Genomic DNA, 9,652 nt, shown 5'->3' with positions numbered 1-9,652 from the left:
TGATAATGGCCGATATCATGAGAATTTTAGATTGCGTTCCGTCAATAATAGAATGGACAAATAGGAAGATTCTTGAGAAATTCAGAGAATGGTCATTCAGGAAGACGCTTCCCTAAAGCAAGCAATGTGAGCAAAATTAAACTTAAGGGACTGTATATGCCAGTTATACTAGGTGCTTTCCTCGTGAGTAAGGAATTTTGTTATCCTTGGTATAGAAGGATTACCGCAAGGAAAGTAAAGGTCATCGATGATGTGAAAGGACAACAAAGATGAAAAGGTAAAACATCTATAGGTAGATCGTCCTAGCTCCAACTCTTAGTACTCCCCTAAAGGGGGGAATATGGAGTGATGTGGCATGAAGTCAGAATTAAGTGGTTATAGTAATTATGGTATGGTACAGGAAGAATGTGACAACAATGAAAAAATGATGAGATTGCACTTATTCAAAGCCTAGAGATAGGCTATGATTCCAGAACATTAAGCAAGCACGACGCCAAGGAGAGGAAGTAAGGGTTCCGGCCCAGGATGTTATCGATAAATAAAGAGCAAGCGCAAGATGTAAGTTAAGACAAAGGAAATAACCCAAGAAACATTATGCGGAGTATTGATATGAGAATGGACCAACAAGCAGTTAGAAGTTGATTCAGAAAGAGTCTAGTTATGGCTAGACAAAAGGTTATAGATAAATCAACAGAGCATGCAAAATAAACATAGTGAACCCCAACATGGGGAGTATAGTCTCGCAAATATGTCATCAGAACCCTTGGGAAATATTTGGATAGGAGTTGGGGTAGTTAAAGGTATCGTATAAGTATTACGGAAATAGAAGAGAGTGCCACTGTGAAAATAGTCAAAATATCAAGTTCAGGAGCAACCCTACAAGCACAAGGGCGTGGAAGTAAGTAACCACGGATAATTATAGGCGAGGAGAGACATCAAAATTTCGTTGAGTATAATATATAATAAGCTCGCATATTTACAAGAGTCAGAGGGTCCTCCCTAAGTACCTCAATGGAAGACTAGCTGAGGAAATATGGAAGAAGACTTCAAACCTAAATATAGTAACTCCAAGGAGAAATGGTCATGTAAAAGTAGTCTCACAATAAATCGAAGGTAATATTTGAGACCATATGAGTTGCACGAAAACTCTGGCATGCGTGAGAACTAATATAAGCTAAGTATGCACTCAACAAGGGGGGGGGGGGCAGAAAGACTATGAAAAGTGATAGCTTGCATTAAAGAAATATAAGAAGGAACAAAAGGAATTATTCGATCAGTGATCCTGAGTAGTTAAGTTATGAACGGACTTAAGAGTGCATAGTATAAGCCATGCAGCATATATGTTGAAAATCATACAGTCGTAGAAGACTCCGGTATAAGTTAAAAGAAAGAAATTGAGTCCACATCATAGACAAAGGATTGAATTATTTGGAGATTGTATCCTTAATATTCCCTAGCGTCCATGAAAGGCTAAAGTGATAACTAATATCATGAGCCGCAGATCGAAGGATAGCTTAAGCCTACATAAAGGCTGATCAGAAGGAAGAGGAAACTAAAGAGTTACATCAACTAAGTAAATTAGGAATCTGATTATTGGACCCAGAAAATGATAGAAATCATGATTGAGAACATTACAGGATCACTCTTAATATCAGAGCTACCAAAAGGTTAGTACAACAACCATATTCTATAACGGCTCTACGATAAAGCCAGTTCGAAAAATACCATCCTCATAAGAATTTAGTATGGAGCTCCCACCGGATTGTATAGGCACCAGAGGTGCAAGTATTATAATAGAGCTTCACGTTGTGAATATGAATTATACCTACGTGGAAGGGAAGTCATGAAAGAGAAAAAAGATGTGATGCGAGATTTTAAGGTAAGTAAGGTAAAAGTGAACAACCTATGAGATACTCAGATGCAGAAGGTTGGGAATAGTCCATACTTCGGATAGAAGGCTAGAAGCGCTAGGATTCAGTATCAATAGCGGCATCGACAGTGGCATATCTTCAAACCTATGGTTTATAGGTATAGAGAGGTCTAGTTAAAAGAGTAGAGAAGAGTTTGGGAGGATGTGACGTCTCACTTGATGTTCTAGAAAAGCATAAAGAAATCTGTTGCAAGCTAAAAGTATGGTAGAGCGAAAAGGTTGTAGGAAGACAGGATTAAGGATAAGAAAGGGTGAGTGAGAAGGTGACGAGAATAGATAAGTCCTCGGGATTAAACCGATGAAAACCTGAAGAGCTGATGGTTTCTCTAAGTTATAGAAAGCTCAGTATTGCTTGAATGAACTTAAAGGAGTCTAAGACTAGTAGCATTTAGAAGAGATGGAATGCTACCCTGATAGTACAACGAGGGTGTAATTATGATGGATAAAGGATGACGTTTAGGCTTTCGATTGGGTAATTATTTGAAGAGGATTCCATGGAGTGTACGAGAATAAAATACCCACGTAAATGAATAACATTTGGGTGCTATAAAATATGGTCATTGAAGTACAGCATCACCCCTAAGTGGATCAGGAAATTCACTTCAAATATTCCTCGATGCAACGTAAGCTCTAGTGGCAAGGTATGACGTAATAAGTTTCAAGTTATCAGTGGTATATTGTAGATTAATATTGAGGCGAATTAACAATGGATGGATAAAAGTTCAACAGTATGAGATGCGATTAGACCATCAGTCTTGAGGATAAGCAATGAAAGTAACCAGGAGTTTGTTGCAGACCTCACTAACAATAAATCGAAGTAAGAGTTATGGTATAGTATGTCCTACATAGATGCAGTAAAGTCATACGAATGGATAACCAGGTCTCTGAAATAAGATATAGCAATATTCGTAAGTTCGATAAAATACCGAGCGAAGAACTTCAGTATTGGCTAAAAAACAAATCGGAGGAAAAAGGAAAGAAGAGACGCATAAGCACACTTACAAGGTCAGAATCGTACCGGCTGCATGATAGAAGGTAACCACAGTTACGAGATTGGTAGGCTTCCAATCACAAGCCATGGCATGTAAAAGAGGCCTAAAAGAGGGAATACCCTGGCCTTTGGATTTAATCACAGAATAGTTGCCTAGATGGCAAGGAGAGTAATGAAGTATTTGGAATACATAAGCTATGAAAATGATAAGTGCACCAGTCAACATTCGAGGATGAATGTTCCAAAGGGGGGAATGATGTTACATCCCGTGTTTTCGTATGTTAAAGTTTGGTCGTAAGTTAATCGACGAAAGTTCGGGAATAAGATTATTTTGAGATTATAAGCATTATGCTATTTCAAACAAGTGATGAGTAAATTCATGAAGGTGAGAGGGGAAGAAAGTCAAAGAAAGTGAATTTTTGTCCAAGTTTGGTATGTTGGGATAAAATACGGCCCGAGCTAAAATACTGGGTATTTATGGACTAGTGCCATACAAGGTACCACATGACCATGATAGTAAGGTGTATAAGGTATGTGAAAAGTGCGTAGTATTTTATGTAAATGGAAATAATTCTTAATTATGTGGGTAATTGGTTAATTATTGGGAAATGGGACATTACCTAATTAATTAATAATTAAGTGGTGGAGTAATTGGAGTTTTGGATAAAGACTAAACTCAAAAACATTGCAGCAAGTCACTCTTAATCAAATGACTCTTAGTCATTGATTGATTAGGTGGCAAACACATACAAAATACCTTACTCTTAGTCATTGTTGATTAATCATCTCTAACATCTTCAAATCTAAGACTTTCAACACAACACTTAAGACATTCACTACAACACAAACAGACGTGAACCTTTGCACCTTAGCCAACGTGATTTCTTATTAATTTCCTACAAATTCCTGCAAAAAGCACTACAACCAGACGTGATTTTTTCACTTCTAACGGTACAACGTGATTTCTTAGCACAGTAGCAATGTGGGATTTTGTGATTCTAAGGGAGTACGGTGCATGGTGCAACCTTTTTGAAGAATATCATATGGATTTTTACCTACTCCAGGTATGTTAAGGCTATCCCTTCTTTCTTTTTGGCATGATCTATACGACACAAGCGAAACCAGCAAATATACAACTTTCATAAATGACTCTATTTATAGAAATACTGGGGGGGTCTATATTCATTATCCCCCGTGTGAATTAGTAATTAGTCACATCACAAGGAGCAAAGAGATATAAATATAAATATAAGCCATAATTGATCAATCTATCACTAAAATGGAAAGAGTCCAGTAAGCTAGACCGTATGCAAGTGTACATGATGGTAAAAGCCTTTGAAGCTGTAGAGAAAAGGTTGAATGTACCATTATGTATCATCTTGCTTCTCTTATATTCTGTTATTGATTCTCTTATCATTGAAATATTTGAGCAGCAAGGCTTAACAGCACTAACACAATGGTTTTCCCAAATGAAAAAAATATTGTTATCTCTTAATTATTATTATATCTTCTGTTCATGGGTCTCAGAAAAATACGTATTTGATAAAGTTTATTCGACATGCATATTATTTTTATGACATTCCAAGAAAATCTTATTAACGTATTTCTTATGCATTTTATGCATTTATACATGTACATTGACCCATGACTAGATGGCATTATATACGCGCATATGTATGTATATGGGATATGGAAAAAGGTTACGATGTTATATACGCACCACCACCTGATCAACTGGTATACGTTGATGATTTGCCCACAGTGGCTGAAATGATATGATGGGATGCCCTCAGAGGCTTGATGATGCTATGAACGCATATACCTATGCATGGTATGACATTTATACGCATATGCATGATATTATAAAAATGAAATGACTCACAGAGCTATGCACACGTACATGTCGAGTCGTTTACTCCATGTTTCTCTCATGTCTATTATTTACTAATTTTCATTCCTTACATACTCGGTACATTATTTTTACTGACGTCCCTTTTGCCTGGGGACGCTGCGTTTCATGCCCGCAAGTCTCGATAGACAGGTCGAGAGTCCTCCAAGTAGGCGATCAGCTCAACAAAAGATATTGGTGCACTCCATTTGCTCCGGAGTTGCTTGTTTGGTCAGTATGATTTAGATGTGTATGGTTTTGTATGGTGGGGCTCTGTCCTAACCTTTATGACAATTATGTACTCTTAGAGGCTTGTAGACATATGTCGTGTACGTGAAAGATTGTACGGCCTTGTCGTCCTATGTTATGAGTTTATAAATGTTGATGTTGGCCTACTAGGCCCGTATGTCACGTGTATATGATGATGTAATAAGAAAGATACGTTACGTTGGTACTCGGTTGAGTAAGGTACCAGGTGCCCGTCGTAGCCCATCGGTTTGGGTTGTGACATATGGTACTATGGCTGTACAACTACAGTACCCTATGAAGAGATCTTCCACTCTTTGTTTTGTAGAGTATGGGGTTGGGGGTTTCCGTGCTCTATCTAGAATCGACCATGTTAGAAGTCTTAAGGTAGCGAGGGTAATGTTTGCTATCGTCGCTTCCTGATTTGCTTTCTTAGCGAAATGCTTGCTTCCGTTCACATCAAACATCGTTCTTTTCCCTTTTACCCCTACCTTGGTGTTGACCCTAGGTTCGCTAGCTTCCTTTCCAGTCTCGTATGGGGAGTAAGTTAAGCTATTCGACTAAAATACTCTTTATTGATTGAGCTTTCTCAGTCTTGGTTTGAAAGCCTTGACAGTTCAGTTCGCATAGTTCATAGCCATCGTTAGAGGAAAGAACTTGTATTACAAGGATTCAGAAACTGTAAATCTGGCAATTCCTACCAGGGTGGTGGGTCAGAGCAGATTCCCTTCCTTTAGGGAAGGAATAACAAAATGGTTAGGGGGCCTATCTTTAAGCAGCTGGCTTCCACGTAGCTACAGCTGTAGAGGATAGTCTCTAAAACCTACTACCGTCTCTTCTTGTTATTCTCCAAAAACATACCTAGGTTTTGGCAATCACTCTACGGACAGAGAACCTAAGAGCTACCAATAAGCCTTTAGGCAAGCAGCGGTTATGTCGTCTTCCTTTATAATGACTTCTTACTTTCCTCTTCACCATACGAAATTCTAGCTCTCCATTGGATCACGGGATACCTTAAGTCATGAGATTCCTTTGAAGATAGGGCATCTACATAAACTCTGAAACCGTACCAAGTGAGCTTACATCAGGAAACTCCCAAGCTTGCCGAGGAAGGAACAAAACAGAGAAAGACACCGCCCAACCGTTTTTTTATGCGCGTACCACTTTTGAGTATCTTTGCACTGCTAGCTCTATTAGATCATTGGCTACCACAAAGACTAGAACTCAGAAACATCAATATGGTTAGGGATCATTAAGGTACGAACCTTAGCCTATTCCTTTCTGCCCTTTGAACGAATCTAGAACCTCAATTAGCAGATTTATTAGAAACCTTTCTTGGAAGACTCAATTCATTAGATAAGCCTAGTACATAATCACTGATAGGATCATTCCTGAAATTAACAAATCATTAATGGGCAATTTGAAGCAAGTTGATCCTAGAATACTAACCTTGTAGCTCACTTAGATCAATCGGTTCAAGCATTGACAAACCCGCCTTCCTTCTGTGTTCAGGATAGAGACTCTTTCTGCCTTTGTCGAACTGCCTCAATGCCTTGGTAGGCTTTGACCTGCTTTCCTTCATTTACCAGAGAGCAGATTCTTTATTACTGACTTTTTGCGGTTGATCGCACCTCGCACCTAAAGGAGTCGATACTTGTGAGGAGGAGGACTCTCCTCTTGCTGTCAAAAGTGCTTACTCATGGTCTATCGTGCAGTTGATGATATCATTCTGGACTAGTTTCTAGGCATACGCCAACCATACATACCGCTTTATCGTTCAGGAATTTCTTAAGATTAAGGTTCGAAAGGACCAGGCGGCGATGAAGTATGAGTCTAAAACACTATATGCAGCGTTGCCTTACGTCAATAGATTAACGAATTAGGAGAATACTTCTTAAACGTTTGCGAATAGAAAAGAATTTCTTTAAGAACGGACCACAAACACACGAACCTAATAGTTGAATCCATGAGGATACATGAGAAAGCCATTCATTCCGGTCAATGAGCCCGGATTGAGGATTGATTGATCTAAACCAAAGACTTGATTATATATAGGAGAAAGGCATTCTCATACCCTGATACTGCTTTGTGGAAACCTAGAATAGAAGAAAGTCTCTTTAGGATGGCTCTGTCCTAGCTAGACGGAGTCACAACTACTTATTATAGAAGACTCACGCTCACTTCCCTATACTTCTCCTAAGTGACATCAAAATAATTTTTCAATCAATTCAAAAGCAGCAATAGATGAGATTGAATCAGACAGAACGTTCAACCCTCACCCTGGGGGATTGGGGAGTTGAGACATCCTTGATCTTAGGCTCGCTGTAAGGCCAATAAGATCATAAAGAAGGAGATTGGATTCTTCCTTTTATCCGGACTGACTTTAATCGAAATTTTGACTCTATTATGATACCTCCCTCTGTCGCAATAGAAATCGAGAATGGAGGTGACTTTGCTACACTTGTTTATAGTTGGAAATTCCAACTCGAAGGCCATAGTACTACTGACTTTGCACCAGAAACAATTGAAGCCTTTTTCGGCATCCTTTCTCATACTTCTTATTCCTTGCCTTAGTAATGTGCAATCAGCTACTTGGCACCTTCCCTTATTCTCCTTCCTTTCCTTTTAATCTGAGGTAGTACTAATTAATGCTTGAACTGCTCCTATTAGAAATAGGGCTACTCTTGGGTACGAAAGAAGGATATTCCGAGCCTGGGCATATCCCTTTGATAGCTTTGTTTAGCCTCCTTTACTATGTCATTCCCTCCGTACTGGTTATGGTTGAAGCTGATCCTCTCCTTGGTACTTCACCCAGTGGCTAATCTCATGTCTCTTCTCTCAACCGGATGGGCCTATGTCACTAGAACATGTGAGGAAGACCTCCAATCACTGTACTGGAAATTCAAGATGAACTCCTTCCATGCCAACAATAATAGTACTAAACTTTCAAAAAAAGAGATATGAGATCAATCTTTGAAGTTGGTAGCTGAAAGAAAGTTATTCGTGAAGGTCAGACTAGAGTATAAGGAAGGAAGCTCACTCAGAAGCAAATTCCGACTACTATTTTAGAGTACCGAAGCTCAATGGCATTGATCACACGTACGGCCAAAAGAATGAAAATACCTAGTGCCTCGGTCCCTCCATTGACTGACTGTCTTAGAGGGCATTCCACACAATGACCAGTGCAATTCATGCATCTGTCAGTAGAGGGTTCAGATAAAGTAAGTAGCTCCCAAAGAGGGAGTTCCCTGGCTGGTACTAATAGATAGATCTACTATTAAGATAACCAAAGGCAGTTGAGAGTGGAAGGAGTTAACCTCTCAACCTCAATGTGAAAAAATATAGCAACTGACAATGAGTAGCTCTATAGGTAGCAATTAGGGTGCCAATCTAGTATAGCACTTCTAACAGGATGGTCAGTCGATAGCAAAAGCAAAACTTCTCACATCTCTATGACTGTTTGTTTTCATGACGTCAAAGTGATTGACTACATTCAATATAAAGGAGAAAAAAGGATTTATCCCCCTATACAACTACCCATCCAAGAGCATTTGGCTTCATAATACTTTATTCTTTTTATTTTTCTATGGACTGCATAAATCTTCTCTTCCAGCCAAAAGGAGGATAATCTCTTTTGGAAGCTCAATCCTCACGGTAATAATTATGCCAATTCTGCCTAAAAATCTCTTCAGGTGATCAAGGGGGCTCCCTTTCTCAGTAGATGAGATTAGGATAAAAGGTATTATCTAAACCCTTCTTTTCTCTAGCATGCTCTTTCAAATAAAATTTTGTCCTGCAGTAATGTAATTGGGATTTCATCTCCTAAATTCTTTTTTCTATGAAAGTAAGAGGTGGAAAGTTTTGTTAGAAATTCTACCTTATTCCATGAGATCTAGAAGCACTTCTGCTACTTTCTCTCTTCCCTAGCGCTCTTTTTTTTTACTTCATTCAAAGGGCAGTAAAGGCCTTCCTTATAAGTTCTCACTCGATCGAAAGAATATAACACATACGGCATTAGTGTCTTAGCTCTTCGCACTTCCCGCATTCTTTTTTATAAAGAGAGAGCAAGGGGGGCATGGAAGATTGGTCCACTCCGAAAAGCTGAGTTTTTCGGTTCGCCCCCCCATATATGGTCGGACTTCTTACTAGTCTGCCTCCTTTCTCTAGATGGAATATATCAATACCCGAGCAGAAGCTTTGGTTGCGTTCTTCACCAGCGCTCGCCAGATGCATCACTCATCCCGCTCCCCACGGAGCGGTAAGGAGTCTTCTTGTGTGTTATAATCTGTACAGGAATGAATCACATATGTTGGTTGATAATTGCTCAGGAATTCATTGATAATGACTTTGCCAAGTTCTAGGGAGTCTACTCATCTTTTTTGTCGATCGAGCCACTTTCCCTCATTCCACTCGTCCAGCCCTCTTCACGAACTTATACAATCGATGCCACAAAGATAGCCAATTCTATTATCAAACAAATAAGGAAAGGGGAGACAATTTGGCACCATATATTCGGAGGTGTGGTAAGAGCAGCTGTGAGAAGCGGAAAAACCATCAAAAAACGACGTTTGTTCGTGGAGGTTTCTACAAAAAGACC

The sequence above is a fragment of the Nicotiana tomentosiformis genome, chromosome 1 (assembly GCF_000390325.3).
Source record: "Nicotiana tomentosiformis chromosome 1, ASM39032v3, whole genome shotgun sequence".
Lineage (NCBI taxonomy): Eukaryota > Viridiplantae > Streptophyta > Magnoliopsida > Solanales > Solanaceae > Nicotiana > Nicotiana tomentosiformis.
The sequence above is the reverse complement of the archived record's forward strand: the minus strand, read 5'-3'. Positions refer to the sequence as shown.